Raw genomic sequence first — 23,639 nt, 5'->3', positions numbered from 1 at the left:
TCCTATCAGATTAGGACTCCACCCTTCAGACCTCATTTAACCTTAATTTCCCCCTAAAAGCCCTACCTCCAAATACAACCACAATGGGGGTTAGGGTTTTAACACATGAATTTAGGGGGTGGAAGACACAATTCAGTCCATAGCAGTTGGTTTCTGCACATTCATCCAAGTACTACATCATCTTTATTTACCATGAGCATGAGAGACAGTATATAATATTAGGAAGGCAAGTTAGAGAAGTGGATACAAGTAAAGATGTGATGAAAAGGGTTTTCAACAACTTGCAAAGATTCCTCTCCTTGTTGCACTTACTTTACTACTCCTTGACTCTCCAAGACTCTGGCCTACTTGTCGCTAATTTCCCACAATGACATATGACTTTTCATTCTATCTCACCAAAGTCCTTAAAGGGCCGTGTCTACTGATTTCTCACATCTCCAGAATTATGTTATCATTTCTCAAAAAATCTTAACCTTTTAAATTTCTTTTTCTCCTATTCAATGTCATTAGTTAACTTCCTTCTGGAATACTCATCCCTCCTCTGATGCTCCTATCAAAGACTTCAACTTCTCTTTTGACTATGACCCCCTCCCCACCCACTAAAGAAAGCACTACACAGAGTCCATTTCAGGGAAAAAGATATGACCGTATTCTCCTCAGGGTCCAAAATTGACTCATATCTAGGTCAGCTGCACCATTTTCAGTATGCAGACTGGCTTACCCATGCGAGCCAAGTGACGGGCTGTTTGCTTGTTCTCCATAGTTATTTTGGGTGGAAAAGTTCATCGGAGTGTTCTCATCCTAGCCAGCACCACAGCGTTTGCTGAGACCATTTGCTTGACCCGAAGACTCCTGGCGAATAAAATGTAGAAATCCAAACTGTCTGTCTAAAAAAGATAACAGCCCAAATTAAAACTTGCTCAAGACGCCCACAAGTTCCCCTGTGGCTGTTCCTGCTGGGTTTGCAGATAGCGCAGAACCAGGGTGCCAGGCTCAGGGTGATAAGCCTACATTTGTCCAATATGCTTACGCTCCATGAGGTTCCCAGTGCACCAGAATGCTGTGTCAGAGGCTGGGCCGCAAGGACTTGGTACCACACTGGAATACGAAGTTCCAGAAATCCGGGAGAGGTCGGAGAAACAGAGTGAGAGTCCTCATGGAAAACAACTTTACTTTCTCAAAGATTCGATTTGTGTTTACTAAGCTAGATTCCCTCGTATGAAACACTGTCCTTTGCATTTTGTGAGCACTATAGGGGTCACTGCTGCAGTGATTTCCAAGGCTGGAACTTGAACTTCTTAACCCCTCATATCCTATTTGTGTACATCTGACCATTAGTTAGCTAAGCTCCTCAAACATTACGCTTTCAAAGGTCCGGAACAAGACATATGACACTGAAGTAATTAACAAGGGGCCATTTTGTTTCATTTTTCCTAATTAAAAATAGTATATATACTTGCTCACGGTAGAAATTTGGGGAAATACAGAGGGGTCTGGAAAAAGTCATTCATATTCCCATGTTTCAAAGGCAATCAGTTATTATTACACCATAATTCCTTTTGGTCTTTTCAAAATAATAAACTAGGTTTTAAAATAGAGATTTAAAATGTTTCACTGTCACCACCAGGGCTCCTTCCTGCTTTCCCTGGCTCCTCCTCCTCCTTCCCTGGCTCCTCCTCCTCCTTCCCGAGGCTCCTCCTCCTCCTTCCCTGGCTCCTCCTCCTCCTTCCCGAGGCTCCTCCTCCTCCTTCCCGAGGCTCCTCCTCCTCCTTCCCTGGCTCCTCCTCCTCCTTCCCGAGGCTCCTCCTCCTCCTTCCCTGGCTCCTCCTCCTCCTTCCCTGGCTCCTCCTCCTCCTTCCCGAGGCTCCTCCTCCTCCTTCCCTGGCTCCTCCTCCTCCTTCCCGAGGCTCCTCCTCCTCCTTCCCGAGGCTCCTCCTCCTCCTTCCCTGGCTCCTCCTCCTCCTTCCCGAGGCTCCTCCTCCTCCTTCCCTGGCTCCTCCTCCTCCTTCCCTGGCTCCTCCTCCTCCTTCCCGAGGCTCCTCCTCCTCCTTCCCTGGCTCCTCCTCCTCCTTCCCGAGGCTCCTCCTCCTCCTTCCCGAGGCTCCTCCTCCTCCTTCCCTGGCTCCTCCTCCTCCTTCCCGAGGCTCCTCCTCCTCCTTCCCTGGCTCCTCCTCCTCCTTCCCGAGGCTCCTCCTCCTCCTTCCCTGGCTCCTCCTCCTCCTTCCCGAGGCTCCTCCTCCTCCTTCCTCCTGCTTCTGCTCCTTCCCTGCGTTAGACATTCCAGGGCCTCTCGCGAGGTGTCAACAAAATAACTCCCAAAAGTGAAATGAGCCGCCTCCTCTCTCATTCAGGACCCCAGAGAGGAGTTCTGAGAAAATCCTCTGTAGTGATCATGATGTGAATTGTATCCTTAAAAGTTCATTTTCTTAAAAAAAAAAAAAAATGAGGCCAGTCTATATGGTCCTCTTAGAAATTTACAGACCCAAACTGAACGCAGTAATGGTTACCAATTACCAGGCACCTACCGCGTACCTGGAACTTTATAAGAACGAGCTCATTAATCTTCCCTGAAGCCCTAGAGGTGGGCACTATCTTTTCTTGTTTTATAGGATTTTCACCTGATGCTAATTCCGAAATCCATCTTCTTTCCACTCTGCCATGCTGCCCCTCAACTCTGTTCCTAAGTAGAACAAAACCTTATAACCATTTCACAAGGAGGCCACTGACTATCATTGCCATACATGCGCCATTCAGCTTCCAGAGCCCCTTTTGCTGCTAGAAGAGATTTGTTTCTTTTTGGTGCTTCACCCACCTCCCCATCCCCCACCACCACACACACCGCCCCTGACACAGCAGCCCTGCATCTCTTATTCATTCCCCATGGTGTTCTTTGCACTGACATCCATCCAGGTGAACTCTCTTATTGCTAATGTGGCTCTAACAAGGGATGCTCTGAAAATGCCATTGTAATTTGGTATTAATTAAAAACTAAATGATAGTACAGTGCACTCTTTTGTTGCCTACTTGTAAAAGCTTGTTGACTGTCTTAAAGGGCAAAGGAGCAGTTTTCTTCTTCTGACGTCATCATCTCATGATTGCGATCACAGCCACCACAGGGAAAAACGTCGCTCCTCATCACCTTCAAAAATCTCCTGCCCTCATGTTAATAAACCTCTTTTTATTAGCTAGTCTGGGAAATTGGTTATGTAACCCAAGTACAACAGAGCAGTCTGTGTTTTTTTCCTGAAAATAATTTTCTTGATGAGAATGGGATTTTCCTGGAATTGAAGTAAAACAGAAGACAAAACTAGATTGGGCCACCCATAGGTAGAAGAAACCCTATCTGCTTTTGCTGGGAAATTATCTCTGTTCTTCTGCAGAACTTCAGTTTTTTATAGAAGCCAGGTAAATCTTGGGGTAAATGAAATGAAGAAACATATTTGCCTAACTTGGGAACATTGGGTCTTGAGTAAGGTTGGAAACTTCTGCTAATTGGGAAAGAAGAGAAGTAGAGACCACTCTCTCTTCCTAGAGGTTAATAACACAGATAGGCACCATGTGGCAACTCTGGCGCAAGCACCACAACCACCTCCCCCAGGAGGGTGAAAACTCCTTCCCAACTACCAGGAGGGTAAAGATCATCACAGTGGTGGCCCACTGGTGTTGAGTAAAGCAATCTACGCATGCCACTGGGCATTCATCTCATTCAGGGACAGATAAGCAGAATGACAGAGAGTGATTCCAACACAGAAAGCTTAATATATTATTTAGGTTTCCAGTTAAAGTCCTGCCTGTTAAGCAAGGACAAGGCGTATGCTTTTGCAATCTTGACAATGCTACAGGGGTTATTTACATACCTTCTCATCTCTGCCACTTTGTCATAGCACGCTTTCGTGTGTCAGAGTTACTGCATACACAGTACTCTTCCCAAATGGCTTACATTTTCACATGTCCCTGGGTTGGCATATGGAGAAATCCAGAGAAAAGGATCTCTCTTGGGTGCTTTCAGTGAGTTTGGAAACAAGTGAGCTGATAGCTAGCCTCTTTGTAAAGCATTCACTCAAGTATTTATTGAGTACCTACTCTGTATCAGCTAACACACTAGGCTCTGGGGATCCTGCATTACACAAGACACCTGGAAAAGGAGATACCAAGTCACTGCCTGTTCTTTAGCTACTGCTCTGTGTGGAAGTCCTTCAGCAGGTTGCCTCTTATTCCCGCCTCTTTCAACCCTGTAAAGTAGAAAACAATGTAGGCACATCAGCTCTGTCAGGGGAAGCCGGGCCAGGCATTAGAGTCCCATGATGCAGTGAGGAGACACCTCAGACAAAAACTGTTGCAGGCCAAAGGTTCAATTTTACTACCAAAAAGGCAGCTCTCCTAGGCAAAAAAAAAAAAAATCCCTTGAGAGTGGACTGTCCAAAATGAAAAGTCTTGGGATTGGGCTAATACGGACACTTTCCATTTTAGAAATACCTTCAAGAAAAAGGAGATAAAGTGATATGCGAAAGAATCTCTCCTCTGTCCCATGGACATGCTTACAACGGTGGTGCGGGGTTGGGTGAAGTCAACATCCCCATGGTGTAGGGAAAGTCTAACACAGAGTTTAGCATACAGTAGGTGCTCAGTAAATGTATGTCAGATAAATGAGTGCATAATCTAAAAAGACAGGACACATCACAAAAAGCATATTCAGCCAAGGATTAGGAGCTTTCTGCATGAACCTCTTTGAGTCACTCACTTTTTGTAAGATTTATTGGTGTGTATTTTTAGTTACACGAATAATAAATGTTTAACATAGAAACATTAAAAATAGATAGGAAACAGAAAATTATAAATTTCCAAATAACTCCAACATGAAGAGCTAACCACTGTTAACATTTAAGTGGTTAAATCGACATAACCATAAACCAATTTTTCTACATATATATGTATTTTTAATGGGTATATGTGGTTTAATAATCTTCTTTTTCACTTAACATTTTATTGTGAATCTCTTTCCATTTTAAATGGCTGCACAGAATCCCACTGGCTAATTGTACTATAATGTATCAAACCAATGCCCTGTTGTTGGATATTTAGCTTGTTTCCACTTTTTTTTCTTACTATAATGACTATGTACTGGATGTCTTTGGACTAAATCTTTACTCATGTTCATAATTACTTCTGTAAGCTAAATTATCTGAAGGGGAATTGCTGAGTCAAAAATTAATGCAACTTTTTGGGGCTTTTGATAAGCAGTGATATGACACAGGTGCTGATTTACAGTTTGAGCAGTACGGATGAAGAGAGCTCTCTTCCCTGAAGCCTCATGACCTACTTTAGATTTTGATGAAAGCATCTATAATAAATATTGTCACTCTGTCCTTTTATGTGAAGTATGCTTAGATCCCACCTGACCCTACATCATTGTCCTACAAAAATACCAGACTCTTTGTTTACAATATTTTTCATTGTCCTGTGTAATTTCCTCTCAAATTCTCACATGAAGAGGCATGTGCCTAACAGGTCCTTTTGAGTTTAACAACTGGTCAAATCCAAATACCGGTATTCACTCAACAGGCAAGAAGATTCACTCAGTCAATTATTCAATAAATACACAGTGAATACTTTTAATGCACCAGGAACTCTTCCAGACTGTGCTATAAAAACACTGAGTCACACAGATAAAACTCCTAACCACAAGAAGCTTGTTTTGATAGAGAAGAAAGAAAACATTCAAATAAATATACAATATAATATCAGGTAGCTATAAGAGCTACCTGATGTTCTAGATAAGGTAGTCAGAAGTAGTCTCTTCTAAGGAGACACTTAGATGAACCCTCTGATCAAATCATGCTTACATCTGGGGTAAGAGATTGACAGAAAAAAGGAAGAGTGTTTGCAAAGGTCCTGAGAAGAAAGTGAGTTTGACATGTTCAAAGAACAGCAGGAATGCCAGTCTTTCTAGAGCTAAGTGGAAAAGACAATAGTGCTAAGAAATGAGACTGAAGAAGGGGCCAGATCAAGTAGGGCCTGGGAGGCCATTTGGAGGACTGTGAATTTTCTTCTAAATGATGGAAACCATTGAAGAGTTTTACACAGGGTTGCAGTATGATCTGACTTACACTTACTAAATCTCACTTGTAAAGTTGAATGGAGAATAGACTATGGGCCAAGAGCGAAGGTGGGGAGACAATTTGAAAAGCTCTTGTAATAACGTCAGCAACTAGAAATTTCAAGATCTTGAATCCTGTTTTGGAAGGAGGCAAGAAATTAAAAGATGATATGAACACTCATGGTTAAAAGCAGAATCCAATCATTACATTCCCCAGCTCAGTGACTAGAGGATGTCTGGTCATCTCCATATCATCACTTCTACTGTCAATCGAACTGGTTTCCCTGTGAAGGTGTCTATAGAGTGAGTTATGAGAATTGCTAACGCAGGAGAACTCTGTCAGCTCAGATGACATACAGTCCAGTAGTGTTAAGTCCCAATGGTCACAAAAAGCCTGAATCTCTGTATCCTCCTAAGAAAGAAGTCAAATAACCTGGTGGGACCCTAGGGCAATTCTAAGCTGCTCTTTCTCCATGACTCTTCGCCTGTTTTGCTACTGACCAAGCTGGGCTCTGGAATGAGAACTGAGTTGAAAGCAACAGCATTGCAAATATGAGACTCTGGTTACTGAGCTATTTATAATCAACTGTCTATTAGGAAATATTATAAAAGAGCTAAATTAAAAGTTTGTTTCTATTTCTAGAAACCTGTTCACTGAATATTATTTAAGCTTTTGAGTGGGTAAAAGCTGGATTAACTTTATCATTTTAAGGATCATTGCCTTTTTCAAGCATATAAAAAATGGGACACAGTGCTTTTCTTTTAAAAATAACACACAAAAATTAAATTCCTTCTGAATCCACAAGGACACACACTCAGCAAAAATCTTGGGAAAACCAAGCATCTGGTTCTCTGTATGTATGTCTTTTTATTTTTTTAAGTTTCTCCTTTTAATTCCCTCTGACATGAATGTGTAATGCTGAGAATCTATGCTAATGAAGAGTGTGTCCACAAGATGTGTAATGCATGCCTTTTAATTAGTTCTGTTGCTATAATTGATTAACATTTTGCCTGTGCAGGACTGTTACAAAGAATGAGCAGTGGAACACCCTATGCATCTAGTCTCTGTAGGAAAGAAAAAAAAAAAGCCTGAACATTGCCATTGTGTAACATCTGCACTGCCAAAGCGAGCCTTCGTAGTCCTATGAAAGTCTATCGGGAGGCACTTGACACAGCCTGGAAAGAAGCAGCAGAAATAAAAGAGGAAATGAAAGGGCAAATGGCCCAGAGGAATGAATATGAGAAATGTTATAAGGGGAGGGAAAGAGATCAAGATGAATATAAAGACTATAAAAACAACCTTAACTCCATAAGGAATCTTGGCAGATGCAGTCAATAGAAGTTAAAGTTGAGAAAAAGGAGAATGCAAATTGTGTGCACATACGTGTGCAAAGACATGCATACGTTCAGGGGTGCATGTGTGGGTACATGCATAGACGTAATTGTGTGTAGAGTGACAATGACAGAAATTAACTATGAAAATATAAGGTCCCAGCACCAGCACAGAGCCTGCTGATCCATTGACTTCACTCAGGGCCAGATCCACCTCATGCAGCGTCTCTAGCAATCACACACTTCCCCCCAACCCCGCCCAAGGTGAAAGGAAGGACCGTTTATCCTTGGCTCCTCAGCCACTCTCAGAGTGTGTCCTGTGTCTGACCCCTGTGCTGGGTACTGGGGAGACAGTGCTAAAGAAGGCAATTTCCTGGCTTCAAGTTGCTTGACTTGCTTCAAGTCGGTCCAGTGGGAGAGAATACAAGCCAGCAGGAAGTTAGAGTGCTATGACCTCAGAACAGGGGAGCAAATAAATATAGACCGCTGGCTGACACAAAGCTTGGGCAATTCAAGAAAGGATTTCGGCTTAATTTATCTCTATCTTGAGAGAGTCACATGAAAAATGGGTGGGAAAAAGGATGTTACAGGCTAAGGGAACATCCGGTGCAAAGGACTTCAGAAAAGAGGGGTTGGGGCATTTTAAAGAAATGTGAATAGGCTAGGAGAATGGGGAGGGAGGCAGGGGGTTGGGAGACTGGCAAGAGGCAACGTCATCAGGCAGAGGCCAGATCATGAAGATCTACCTCTCTTAGGGGGAATTGGTTTAAACCAAGTTTGGCAAGTGGACTGACTTTAAGACCTCTCACTGACCACACAGTGCAATGAAGCACATTATGAATTTCCAAGCGAGGGAGACAGTAGGCAGAATTCCTTAGGGTTTTTTTTTTTTCCCCGTCTTGCTACTCTTTCTTACCAAAACACCTATTCTCATCTTAGGTATTTAACAAAAACCTGTAAGACACAGCTAGAGTCACTAGCCGGGATAAATATATTTGAACTTAGCTCTGGGTTCTTCATTATCTACCCCTCAGCCTACCCATTCAGATACTATAAATTCATAATCACCAACACTGCCCATCAGGCCTGCAATGGTTCTTTTTTCCTTTTCTGATCATCTCACTCTTTCATTCTCCCTAATAGCAATTTCAAAACTCCTCTCAAATCTCCAATCTTTTCCCCATTACCCTTCACTCTCAGCAGATGACTTCCACTTTACAGAAATTAAAAGCCATCAAATGGGAACAACTCAGCTTCCTGCTACCAAACTCCCAGCACTCCTCCACCTACACCCGCCTCCCTCCCATCACAACAGAGGGACTGTCCAGCTCCCTCCTTATTTGAATCCTGTCCCTCCATTATTTCAGGAAATTTACACTCTCAAGTCTCACAAAAGTCTCCCATTAAAACGACACCAACGCTATCCACTAACCGCATTCCTCCCCAGCAACTGATCTCTCTCCGCCTTGTGAAAGATGACACAAGTGGAGCCATATGGAGCCGCCATTTTAGAGGAATTGCCTTGGGCATCTTTTCCTTATCTTCCAAACAGGACCAAACCGCCAACATCTCTCACTGGGAGAAAATATTTCTTAGAGTTGGAGTAGTGTCTTGTAACATATGTATATGCCTGAACCAATGGCCAATATATCATGTCTTTTCACCCAAAACCAAAATAACACATCTGGGAACCAAACAGATGAAGTCCGGATGGTACCTCTTGATGATACATTTAATGGTCCACACTTAAAATATAAGCATAGTCAGCACTCTGGTGGTTCACAGGTTTAATACCTATGGGAGGGACATTTCTACTAGGGCACAATATTTCCACTAAATGAACATTGAGTTTCAGTATGGATATTTGGGGACCATATATCTTATGCAAAAAAGGAGGTCATGGGGTTGGCTGGGGTGATCAACACTGACAACAACAGGAAATATTCTTGTTGCTATACGGTGCGGGCCATTGAATTTTGAATCCCAGAGGATACCTTAAACCACCTTCTATATTGCTCTGCTAATGTTATAGGTAGACTCTCTCAAACTACACATAGGTAGGACCACTACAAACTTTGTCTTCTCAGAAATAGATGTTTAGGTTACCATACCAGGCAAGGAACCTTGACTATCTGAGATAATAAATAGAAAAAGGGTGATGTGGAAGGGTTAATAATAGGAAATGCAAATAGCAGTTGTCGCCTCGTGACGCAACGAAGAAACAAATGGTGCATCTATTTGTGTGTCCGTGTTTGCTTCTCTTCCCTCTTCCTTTTCCTTACTACTTTCCTTTCTCTTCCTTTTCCTTTTCCTTACTACAGTCATGTGCTGCATAATGACGTTTTAGTCAATGAAAGATCACATATACAGTGGAGGTCCCATAAAATTAGTACCATACAGCCTAGGTGCATAGTAAGTTTGTGTAAGTGACCTCTATGATGTTAGCCTAACAATGCATTTCTCAGAACATACGTGCCTCATTAAGTGACTCACAACTGTCCTTATATTGGGTATGTTGTTGGAGATTGTCTTTCCCATTTAGTCCATAAATTGCAGAATATTGAGGAGGATTCATGGTAGAACAAAAGGGGAAAGAGACATTGCCCAGAAATCCCAGACGTAAAGAACAGAGATACTCTATTATCCCTGCAGGAGTTTGGAGATGGACCCTTCCGGCACTTATTCATTTATTCAAAAACACACACCTAAAATAAACCAATCTATTTACGGCAGTCTACAGAGTGTTGTCGGGAAAGGTGGTTTTCAAGCTTGATTCTTGAAATCTCTCCAACAAGTTATAGCAACACTTTGCACGGCCTAGGCCTAGGGTATGGGAACTTTACGTTTACTGTGCCCTTGCATAAGCAAGGACGAGAACTTCAGCAGCACATAATTACATTTCCTGTCTCTTAAATCACAACCAGCTTTATTCGAGTGTCATACACTCTGTTTCAATCCTCGCATGTTTTATAGTTTGTGATTATTCCTGTAAATGAGGGTAGGCTGGTAAGCCCATGATAAATTCCAAAAAAATTTCCTGCATTTTTAATAGACAGCAGAATCTGAACTGCAGATGAAGACATGAGAGGGGCCAACACATATTTCCCTAGACACACTGCTCCATTCGCCATGTGTCTGGAGACCATGCCATTTGGATTACAGCATTTTCTGGGTGCAAGTTTTATCCTTGCAAGCCAAATGTGGGTGGTTGTGTTGTTGTTGCATCTGGTGCTCTGAGTTTCCAAAGGGAAAAGCATACATCCTGCCAGACTTTGATTCCAGTGCCTCCACATTTCCCAAAGAAGTTAGACATTGGAGCAGAGGAGAAAATTCCTTTGTAAGCATAAATATTCTTTGTAGATCTTGTTAGCTAAAGGAAAATGAAGAACTTTTATAGTGACTCAGCCCATAAATTTACTCAAAAATGTTTGGGGACAAAATCAATGACATTTATTTATCGAGCACCTCTTATGAATTAGACAACACCCTAGAAATTTATCTCCAAAATATAACAAAACCAAAATGCTACACATTTGAAAATGTTGATTGTACATTGTGGCAAGAACAGAAAATAATCTTTATGCCAAGCAATAAGAGAATGACACACGAATTATGGCCTATCAACAAGCTAGAAAATTATGCAACTAATAAAAATGATGATTTTGAAGATTATATAGAGGCATGGACTTATTCATGATGAAATGGTAAGGGGGAAGAAAGCAGAATTCAGAATACTACATGCAATGTCTATCTGCAATGAGATCAGTAAAGAAAGAAAGATAATACAGTTAAGAAGGGAAAAAGTAGTTCTTGATGTGGGTCAGTGAAATTACAAGTTTCTTTTTACTTTTCAAAATTAATAAAATATCATTGATTCATAATATGTTCAATTATAACATTATTAACTAACCAATAATCACAGAGTAGTCTTAGAGCTACAGAACACTGTGATTTGCTGGCAGAAGAAAAGGCGAGGGAGAAATACAAGCAAAACCTGCCCCCATGGTGTTTTTCGTCTCTAATAAACTAAAGCAAATGCATTAAAATATTAGTGAACAATACCAGACTGCTTGTTATGAAGTTCTAAGCTCGTAGAAGAAAGAAGACAAGTGAAAATCAAGAATGGCTTCAAGGAGGAGGTGGGACATCACCTTGAAGAAGACAAGAGGTGTGGATAGACGGGAGAGAGGTGGGAGAGGGGGACAGTTCAGAGGGCGGTTACACACACAGAGCAAAGGCACTGGCACAGAATCATGGTGGTGTTGTCTTATCTTTCTTTGCCCTGACAAGGCACAGGACTAGATAATGGGAGAAGACGGAGGACCCTGATCAGAGGACAAGATGAGTGTTGCTGGATATTAGGCTCTATTTCTACTTCCACCTCAGACACATAAATAACTGAAAAAACTAGAGGTTCTGGTGTGTGTTACTTTATTATCCGCTTAGCAACCAAGACCATTGTATTCTCATCCTACAGCCCTTCAAGATCATTAATACCACATTGGTGATCAATTGATGTTGATTGTAAGAGGTCAAGATTTATCACCAAGATGATCCCTCTTATGCAAAACTAGCTCTCTGGAAGACTGTGGGTATGGGGGGGGCACGTCTAGGCTTGCTAAGGTTGGCATGTTTGCCTGTGTCTTCCCTAATGCCCAAGAGTGCTTTCATGAGGCTGGAGTGACCCATATAAAAGAACGATTACTAGTGGACAAAGATGCCACAAGCCGGTTCACCTTGCTAAAGTCAAAATATCACGTGAAATAAGTCTTAAAAATCTATGGATTCCAATTGCAGCAGTTAAAAACGAGGCAGAATTCTAGAAAAGCAGCCCATTACCTAACATAAGGTCACGTTGATCTGCCAAAGTAAAAACCTTTATGGTTCCTTTTGCACCTGAGATTCCATTCCTTTTATATTTCTCAAGGCTTATTCTTTTTTTTTCCTCCCTAGTTCTCAACCAAAAAAGAGACGGACAAGACAGACTAAGGCACAGAATCCAAAAGACTGCTTTCTTTACTACAAATCTGATATTAGACAATGTGGCTCAGAACTGTCTGCAACAGAGCTTCCTAATAATTCAACCCAGAATTCAAATATTTACCTACCCATACACACACACACACACACACACACACACACACACACACACGCATACATACATACACATGACAAAACTACAGCATGGAGGGGTAGAGTGGAATGGGTGCTCCCTGCAGGCAGGCAGGTTCCAAAAGAATGGAGAGAGGATGAGGCAGAGCTGCACACGTCTGTTTCTCCTTCCAAGCTCACAAATCAGATATGTCGCTCCGCCTCTTCTTTGGAGGAGTGAATGAGGGACCAAAGAAAGGCCATAGTCTTACATTGATGGAAGCCTCTCCAACATGGGAGAAAGTATCAGGAGTACAGAAGAAAAGGTACTCACTCTCTCCCAAGAGATATGCTTTGGCTAATTTTTTGAAAGCTTATCCGTAGAGTAAATTCCTAAGCAAAGAGATTTATGGGTCATTTTTATCTTCATAAATATTGCTAAATTTCCCTCCAGAAAGGTTGCACCCATTATCTCTCAGCAACAAAGTATGAGGATTCCCATTACCCACCCTCTCACCTCTAGTTCTGGATACCATTAAACACTTTTTGCTTTGTCCCATCTGATGGGGTGGATGGGGAATGGTATCTCATTGTTGCTTTGATTTGCATTTTCTTAATTATGAATGAAGTTGAGCTTAATTTCATATCTTTTTGGTACTATTTGCATTTATTTTGTGCTATAAACTGACTTTTATGTGCTTTCCGTTTATTTTTTTAAGGTTGCTCATCTTTTTATTACTGATTTGTGTGAGCACTTAGCGAGTTAAGGGAATTAGTCATTCGTCTTAGGTGTTGAAAATCTATTTTCTTGGATTGTTATTCTCTTCTAACTTTTTTTTGGCCATTACACAATTTTAAACTTTTATGCAGGTAAATTTATGAATCCTTTCTGTTATGTTTCTAGAAATATAATGCTTGTTTTATAGTGGCTCATCCAGATAAATGAACATAACAGTGTAGATTTAACTGGATTTCTTTCCCAACCTTGACAATAAATAATCTTTGCCATCTTTCTAGACTATGTTCGAGGCATCCACAGAGGCTAAGGAGTAGACTCCTAAGCCATTTACCTGCTTTCACAGAACAGTTCAGATTTTGTCTATTCCATTAATAGTGTTCTGTATAAAATTTCATTTTTTAAAAAAAGTGAATGCTGCTAAATTAGGGAAAAAAAGTTGAAAGTCATTTTTCTGTTGTGATTTAGAAAACCAGAAATTGACACCCCCAGTCCACTCTAAACCCAAACTCACTTATAAGAGCGATACACTGAAAGTTGTTCTCCATTCACCTTCTCTTTGTCCTCCCTCCAGTCTCCCACCTCTAGGTCCAGCTAATGTTCACTCCTTTGATGTAGGGGGCACGCTATCCGAAGCTTGGGCTTTGCACATTCATACGCATACTATGTTTTACCATTTGTTTGATGATATGGTAGAGACTGTAGGGAACAGGACTAGAATGGAGAGAGAGCCAAATGGTCATCTTTTAGCACCTGCCATTGGAGACTCTCCTCTGGCAGGCAAAAATGGTTGCAGGCACTTGTAGAAGCCAGACATCTGGACTGGAAATCTCCCATGGCAGAAACGTCCAGCTGCTGAGGGCACAACTCCTAACCTTGTGGTGGCTGTTGACCAGAAGGTACCTCCTGAAATGGTTGTGTTTCGGGGCTCCTTAAAGAGAATTACTTGTTATATTCTTTTGTGTGGTGCTTGACAGTGAACACAGCACTCCCATATGCAGAATTTCACCAGAGTATGGTGACGATGTCACTGGGCTTATAATCAGAAAATGTGGCTTCTGCTCCAATAGTGTGTGTCAGTTGGAGACAGGCAAATGTTTCTTCAACAGGACACAGAAAATAAGAACCATAAAAGAAAAAAATGATATATTAGATGTTATTAAATTTAGAAGCTTCCAATCAAAAGAAATTAACCTTTCCCCTTACCTTCTTTGAAATACATATGACTGCTTAAAGTAAAAATCATAACATAAGTATCATGGGAGTGAGGCAGGTTTCTATGGAATACATATAGTTGGGTCTTTTCTGTCCAGTCTGACAATCTTTGTCTTTTAATTGAAATGTTTTGATTATGTACATTTAATATAATTAGCAATATCTTTGGGCTTAAATCTACTACCTTCTTATTTGTTTTCTATTTCACTCTTCTGGTTGTTGGTTCCTTTTTTCCTGTTTTACTGCCTTTTTTAGGGTTAATTGAGTATTTCACATGATTCTGTTTTGCTCCACTATTGGCTACTTGGCTTTACCCGTTTGTTTTATGTTTCAATGGTTATGCTTTGCTTTACAAAATACATTTTTATATATCTCAATTTTACTTCAAATTATATTATGTCATTCAACGTGTGACTTCTACAAGAGTATATTTCCATCTACATTCCATCCTTTGAGCTATTGCCATATATTTTACTTCTACATATATCATAAACCTCATGACACATTGTTATTAGTTTTCTTTAACCATTTAATTACTTTAAAGGAGTTTTTAAAATGAGAAAAAATTATATTTACGGATACAAAAATCTTCAATAAAATATTTTCAAATCAACTCTAAAAATATATAAAAATGGTGTTGTGTCATTACCGAGGAGGATTTGCCCCAGAAATGCCTGGTAGGTTTAACATGCAAAACTCAATCATTGTAATTTATTAGAATATCTATATTAAGAGAATAAGGGGGAAAATTCACATAATCATCTCAAAAGATGCATGGAAAACATTTGACAAAATTTAATATCCATCCATAATAGAACATCTCAACAATTAGAAATATAAGAGAACTTCCTAAATCTCATAAAAGGCATCTCTGGAAAACTCGTAGCTAAAAGCATACTTAAAATATTCAAGGTTTTCTCCTTGAAACTTAGAACAAGGCAAGGATATTCACTCTTAATATGATTATTCAACATTTTACTGAATTTCCAAGTAGTGTAATAAGGCAAGAAAAAGAAATAAAGATAAAGACCATAAAAGGAGAGGTCAGCTATCTCTATTCATAGATTACATGATTGCTTATGTGGGAAATTCTAAGGAATCTACAAAACAACTACTAGAATTAATATCTAAATTTAGCAAGGTTGCAGGATATAAGGTCAATATTTAAAGTCAATTACATTTTTTATATACTAGTGGCATCAACTGGAAAATTAAAAGAACAACTTCATTTATAATGGCGTGAAAAAATATAATATGCATACTAAGGAATAAATTTTACAAAAGACCTGTAAGACTTCTGTAATCAAGACTATAAAACTCTGCTAAATGAATAAATGGAGAGATATATCATACTTATAGATTAGGATATTCAATATTGCTTAGATGTCAATTGTCCTCAAAATCATCTATAAAATCAGTGCAACCCTAATCATAATTTTAGTAGGGTTTTTTTGTAGAAATTGACAAGCCAATTTTAAAATGTATATGGAAATGGAAATGACCTAGAATAGCAAGAGCAATCTTGAAAAGAAGAACAAAGTTGGAAGACAAATGCTATCTCATGCCAACTTACTATACAGTTACAGGACACTATGGTATTGGCATAAGGATTGACAAATAGTCAATAGAACAAAATAGAGAGTCTAGAAATAGACCTACATTTATATGATCATTTGACTTTTCACAAAGGCACAAAAGAAATTCATGAGGAAATCAAAGTCTTTACAATAAATGATGCTAGAATAACTGGATATTCATACAGAATAAACTTTGACTCGTACCTCGCACTATACATAAACATTTATTTGAGATGGATTATAGACCTAAACGTGAATGCTAAAATCAGAAAGCTTCTAAAAGAAAATAGGACTACCACTTGGAGGTAGAAATTGTTTCTTCAACATGACACATAAAGCAATAACCGTAAAAGAAAAAAATGATATGGTAGACTTCACCAAAATTAGAAACTTGTGCTCATCAAAAGACAGCATTAAGTAAATAAATAAGCAAGTGACAGACTAAGAGAAAATATTCCCAAAACATACACCTGAACGTGCATTGAAGATGCATGAGGAATTTCTACAACTCAATAACAAAAGACAAATAACTCAATTCAAAAAATGGACACAAAAGTTTTGAACAGACACTTTGGAAAAGAAAATATAAAAAGGCCAATAAGCACATAAAAAAAGTATTCAATATACTCCTTCTTCCTAGAGATGCATATTAAAACCACATGAGATACTACTATGCATCCACCGGAATGGCTAAAATTAAAAAGACTAATGACTCCAAGTGTTGAGGAGAAAGTGCAGCAACTGTAACTCTTATAAATTATAGGTATTTACCAAAGAGACATAAAATCATATGTCCACAAAAAGTCTTGTATAAGAAATTTCATACATTTATTCATACTAGCCAAAAACTGGGAACAAGCCAGATGTTTATCAACAGGAAAATATATTTCAAAAAAAAAAAAACTGTGATATATTCACATACAAGGAAATATTTCTCAGTGATAACAAAGAATAAATTTCAAAAATATTATGCTGAACAAAAGAATCCTTTCACAAGAGAGTACCTTCTCTAGACTTCCACTGATATGAAGTTCTGGAAGGGGCAGAACTAAAATATGATAAACAAAACATAAGAACAGGAATTGCCTCATAAGGAATTGCCTCAAACATAAGACAGGGTAACCCCATGACTGGGAAGGGGCACGAGGGAACTTTCTGGGGTAATGGAAGTGTTCTATATCTTGACTGTAGTTTGGGCTACATAGGTGTATGCATTTGTCAAAAGCCATAGAATAGTACACTTAAGATTTGTACATTTTACTGTAAGTAAGTTGTCTAAATAAAAGCACTATAAACCGAAATTGAACTATAATTAATGATATGCATACTGACATATTTAAGAATAATATGTACTAATATTAGTAACTTTAGAATGCATCAAAAATTGATTGATAGATGGATAAATATGTGATGGAGCAAGTACAGTAAAATATTAATGACGGAATATGCGTGTTCACTGTCCAATTCTTGCAAATGGCTCATATGTTTGAAAATTTTCAGAATAAAATATTAGAAAAAACAATGCAATGAGAAGCCCCTGTCAACTCCAAAGTGCCAGACACATAAAACATGTTCTTCCTATCTTAATTCTTGACACATGCTGACTCTGAGAGATTAGGTGACCAACTCTCACAAAAAAAATCTTGATTAACCAAGTAACGACGTGCTACTACCATGGGTTCTTAGAAGAAACTCTTGAGATACGATGATGAAAGTAAATACCAGGAAGACAATTCTTTCTTAAAAGAAGACCAGAACATTACAGTGGGATGAAGTACTTCAAGCCACTTGAACCAGACTCTTCTGCAATGCTATAGTAGGTGGTCCTAACAACTACAGTTTGTTAAGTTCCTATTATGAGTCACTTTATAAGGAGCTTTATTTACTTTTTTATATTTAATATTCACAATTGCTTTGTGAGATAAGTATGACTGTCCCTGTTTTACAAATCAGAGAGTTGAGTTTCCTGAGGCAAACAACTTGCTCAAGTCATACAGCTGTCATGAAGTGGGGCCAGGGTTTTAAACCAGGGCAGTCTGTCTCCCAAATCCCTGTTGTCAACAGCTATGCTCCACTTACTGGTCCACTTACTAAGCTTCACTTATGCTTACTAATACTTACTTATGCAACACTAATGTTTCACTAAGTTCACTGGAAGTTCTAACTTCCAGCAATGGGAGAACTCACAATCATCTAGGATAGCCTGTTCCATTGCTGAGCAGCTCTGCTTGATCTATCTCTTTTCCTTGGTCCATGGTAATTGGACTCTGAAACATCTACGAAATATATAGTCTATGCTTTTGCCAAGGTGTCCTTCTCGTCAAAATCAAGCAAACTTTGTCTTTCCGAAGTCTTTGTTCTCTATGGACATCAGGAGAAAACTTGCAAGAAAAAGAGAAGAGAGAGGTAGAGAAATAGAGAGAGGGGTAATACTAATGTTGGGAGAAAGCAGGTGTCTAACTCTTGGCCAAAATGTTAAATTCCTAGAGCAATTCAGTTTCCCAATTTGCCATGATGTCAGCTACCCAGAATTAACAAAGACCTGAATGTATCAGCAAACAGCTGAAGATAATTTTCAGCAACACTGTGCCCAAAGCAAAGAAAGGCATTCTAAAGATCTCATTAAACCTTTAGAGGCTGAATGATCAACTGATTTCATTGTAAGCCACAGACTTTGCCTCCTGCACGCTCCAAAGTATCTCTCGAATCAACATTTTTCCGGGAAAATTATGTGTCACAGTGAGCAAGCCTACTTGTTAGGTCTTGCAAAATCGATCTGTACTATTCCTTTCCCAGAGACTTATGAAACATTTCCTTTTAGTTGTCCTGTTTGAGGTTTGGTGTTGTATGTTTTAGGCTCTGCCCTTCCCAAGAGGGCCAAAACATAAAAGATAGTTCTTTGGATATTATTCATTGTCTGTCATCTCTGAGATGAGTGAGGCTTCTGATATAGCTCATCCATCAAGGTGATCAGTGACAAAGAAGGTCCCCATTATTTCTGTACATCAGTTTCCCACCTCTTTAATTAAGAATATCAATATCTTTTCAGAGAGTTTTAAGATTTTAGAAAATCAGCATGAACTTCCTAGAGAAGAAAGAAATAAATAGTTCACAAGAGTTGAGGCTGGCTGGGTACCATTCAGTAAATGGTACCTTTGAAGCTGTATTTTAAGAGGTTTGGTGGTCTCCCCTCTCAAAATTCCTTCACTGCATATCATAAAACACAAACACACACACACAACTATAAAACACAAATGCCCCCCACACACACACAATTATAAAACACAAATACACACATAAGCACACCAATTTAGCAATTCTTAATCCCTAACCAAGTAACTGAATTCAATGACATGAAATAGTCCTCCTTATTCCACCTCTCCTACTGAGTGAACTCAGAGAAAGCAGTGACTCCACTCCAAGGTCACTGGTTTTCATGATTCCCCAGACCCTAAAATTGATGGAACCATTCTTTTCTCCCTCATTCTGAACAGTTTAGGTGGGACCTAGGTCAATCTTAACGCTGCTGTACTCTTATTCTAAATGTTATTCAGAAGACGGTGGGAATGAAGAAACAGAAGTGTCAAGAAACTTCATTTGAGGACTGAGTTGAATCTGTGAAGGGAAAGCACACTTTGATCTCCTAAACTGTAGCCCTCAGTTTAGCAAACTATCCCATCTGCAGTGTGGCCAGGTCTGCATCTGCCCAGCCAATGACTGTAACTCTGGGTAATCTGAATGACAGATTAACTCCTTCCCCAGTTAACTGATACCAGCTCTCAAGTGTCACATCCAATTTAGAAGGCAGGATTTATATATGAGTTCAGAAAGAAAGAAACCACTCCTACAAAAACCAAATCCTGTCAAAATAGAATAGCCTCAGCCCCATTTTAAAAAACAGTGACTTGTAAACCAAGCATCAATCTCCAAAAGAATTTAAATGACATTTGAATTAAATAGCAAAAGCTTTATTCACAGATGTATAAGGAAAATTCTTGTAATGAAAATCATTTCTTGCCTTTTCTCAACCATACAGGAGATGGGAAATGGAAGTGCTTAATTAAAATCAGAATTTTTGTTTTGTATGTTCATTTGTTTTTTGTTGACGTTTTTGCTTGGCGCACTCCTACTGAATTCACAGGCAACTGACTCCTGTCACATGGTGCCATCTTGATGCCACCTTGAAGATGATGATTTTAGAAAGGCAGGAGGAAATGCCCAATGGCATCTGCCTTAGCTGTTGCCTGGGCAAACTCCACTTACAAACACTCTAAAAGACAAATTCCCTTTAATATTCAAAGTATCCCCCAAGTATTCTGATAGATCAGAAATGCAGCAATAGGAATCTTTAAAATACTTATCTGTAAGTCAAGACTAGCTTTTTTAAGTACCATAGACTGAATGCTTTTCTTCTTGAGTTGGCCTGATGGCAGCCTGAAACTACTAAATCAACATTCATATCAGAATATATCAGAATATGGCCATGTAGGGAAACCAAAGACTTGTTTGAATTATGCCTCATACGCCTTTCACCTAGAGGATAATATCTTGTTTTCCTAAATTTAGAATTAGACCGTTAAACATAATGGTCAGATTCTCATCAACATAAGTCATACAGCCTCCCCTTGCTTTGGAATTTCTAAGGGTGAGATTTAAAGTCTTCATATTAGAAGAAAAATTAAACATGCAATTTTTTAAAATTCATTTAGGTAGGAGAAAGCACACCCTCTCAATTTATAATAGCTGCCATAGACTTGGCAAAGTGAGTGTTCTGTATATTCCACCTAAGAATTATTTACAAGGCATCCTATCAAAGCTAAATATTATTTATTTCTGACAAGACAAACATCCAGAAGTAAAGAACATCTTTTTATTTCTTCTGAATCTGTCCATCTATTGCCTTCTGTCAGGAGCATGAATGACTGGGAACTTCACTCTGTGTGTGACACAAGGAGGTTGACATAGTCAGTGATGAAAAATGAACGTATAGCAAGATGGAAAATTGTCAGCTTCCCAAACTGGGAGTGTAACAGTCCACTCCTAAAAAGGAAGGGTCTGAAATAGAGGGACCTCTGGATTAGCAGGATTCAGTTTTAGATTCTGACCCAGGGTTGTGAAACTGAAGAAAATCACATTTTTATTCTGGGTCTTAGCTTTTTTGTATAAACAATAGAGTATTAAATTAGGTCTATTTTGCCTGCAGGTGATAGAAATCCAATTCAAAATACTTTAAATGAAAAAAAATTGAATTTATTATCTCACATAATCAAAATCTCTAGGTAGTGGATCTCAGGAAAGGCTGACTCTAGGTGCTTAAGGGGTATAATAGTGAACTATATCTTCACCCCTTTGCTCAGTGGTCCCTTCTATTGGCTTCATTCTCAGAGAAGCCCTCTTTAAGGGAAGACAAAGGAGGCCTTTGGAAAATTCAGGCTCATATTCTATCTGCTGGGTAACAATATCAGAAGAAGAGAACATGTTTCCCAATAGTTTCAGCAAAAGTCCTGGAGCTGGTATTCATAAGGTTTTAATTGACCTGACTTGAACTCACATCAACTCCTGAATCAATATCCGTGACCAAGATGATACTTATTCACCTTGGCTTGAGACTGAGTCACATGCTCACTAAACCACTCAAAGGAAGTCCATGGTGCTCTTAGAAGAAACAATGCAAACAGATATTGGTAGGAAAAGACAACAGATATCAACTACATGAAGGAAATGGGTTACAAGACTTCAAAGCTCCCTTCACACTCTAATAATCTAAGAGTTGCTCATCGTAGAATTCTCCTAGTTTGAAATACTCAAAAACAATGGAGAGACAAAAAGGTTAATTTCATCACTTGCCCAAATCAGTTTTAATCTCTTCGTATAATAAATTACATAAATTATTCTAAACAAAATAATTAAATGAGAAGTTGTCCTCCAAACGGAGTGGTTGTGAGTTGCAAGATTAAAAAGAAAAGGCAACAATTTGGTGGAATTTGTCAGAATTTTTTCCCATAGATCTCCCCCTAGAGAAATACGGGCTCACCACTAAAGGTCAGCTGTATGCCTAAAGAGTAGCTCATGGAGTTCATAGTGGTAAGCAACTGGAAATAAAACTGAAGATACTAGTATATAAAAATCATTCATTCTCAAATGGATTAAGTAAGACTTAGAAATACTCCAGGAATGATAGGCATATTCTTGATAATTGTGGAAAAATTCATGAGATTCTGGCTAGGAGGCATGTGAACCAATATCTTGTATGGAAAGCATGAGAGGAGTTAATTGAGCCTGCAAGTAGCTGAAGATACTATCTCTGGGTTGTAGGAAACAATGGAAAAGACACTAATACTGACACAAAGAGAAAAAAATAGCAGCCCATGGGAATGGGTCTGATGATTGGTGTTTTAAGGGATGGTATTTGTGATGGTTAATTTCATGTGTCACCTTCACTGGGCTAAGGGATGCCCACATAGCTGGTAAAACATTTTTTCTGGATGTCTGTGTTTCTGGAAGAGATTACCATTTCAGTCTGTAGACTGAATAAAGAAGATCTGCCTTCACCAATGCGGCAGGCCGTCATGCAATCCATTGAGGATCTGAATAGAAAAAAAAAAGGTGGAGGAAGGGCAAATTCCTGTTCTTCTTGAGCTAGAACGTCCCTCTTCTTCTGCCCTTAGACATCAAAGCTCCTGGTTTTCAGGCGTTTGGACTCTGGGACGCACAATAGTGGCCTGCCCCACTCCTTCTCTGGCCTTCAGCCGTCTACTAGGAGTTTCGTCATCAGCTCCCCTGGACTTCAGGCCTTCGAACTCGGATTGAATTACATCACGGGATTTCCTGGCTCTCCAGGTTGCAGATGGCAGATCACGTGACTTGTCAGTCTCCATAATCACCTTCCGTTGTGATTGAAGGTTACTGTTGCATATTCTCTGTTTGCAAAGCCTTTCTTATCTGATGGCTTCTTGTGACGTTTAAAGGAGTTAACAACTCTAAAATGCTTCAAATAGAGCCTGGCAGGGACTCTGGACCAAGATGGCGACATAGGAGGCTCCTGAATTTCCCTCCTCCCGTGGATGTATCCAATATCAGCTACACACGCAGCAATTCCGTCTGAGAGAAATCTAGAGACTAGTTGAGTGACTCCTACACATTGGGCAACTGAGAAAATACCCATATCAAAACCGGTAGGAAAGGCTGAGACACACTTTCACCACCCCCAGCACAGTGCCATACAATCAAGAGGGAACCCCACTCCCAACTTCTCCCTAATGAGCAAAGAGTTTGGACCACATATTTAGCACCCCAACTTTTTTTGTGTGTGTGAGGAAGATCAGCCCTGTGCTAACATTTGCCAATCCTCCTCTTTTTTTGCTGAGGAAGACTGGCCCTGGGCTAACACCCGTGTCCATCTTCCTCCACTTTATATGGGACACCACCACAACACGGCTTGCCAAGTGGTGCGTCTGTGCACGCCCGCGATCGGAACCAGCGAACCCCGGGCTGCTGCAGCGGAGCACGCGCACTTAACAGCTTACACCACTGGGCCGGCCCAGCACCCCAACTTTTAAGTCTGCCACCTGAGGGACAGGACCCCCAATCA

The 23,639-nt window shown here is 39.7% G+C and overlaps 1 long non-coding RNA gene across 1 annotated transcript in view; it reads right to left on the bottom strand.

Moving 5' to 3' along the window:
- The window catches only part of LOC131420148 (uncharacterized), a 109,862-nt gene continuing 86,223 nt past the window's right edge, over nt 1–23,639 (bottom strand). Inside the window, exon 5 of the long non-coding RNA XR_009223484.1 lies at nt 1–887. This is a non-coding gene — a long non-coding RNA (uncharacterized LOC131420148). The remainder of the gene's footprint in view (nt 888–23,639) is intronic.

Source organism: Diceros bicornis, chromosome 22, assembly GCF_020826845.1.
Source record: "Diceros bicornis minor isolate mBicDic1 chromosome 22, mDicBic1.mat.cur, whole genome shotgun sequence".
Classification (NCBI taxonomy): Eukaryota; Metazoa; Chordata; class Mammalia; order Perissodactyla; family Rhinocerotidae; genus Diceros; species Diceros bicornis.
This window is presented reverse-complemented; position numbering and strand designations above follow the sequence as displayed.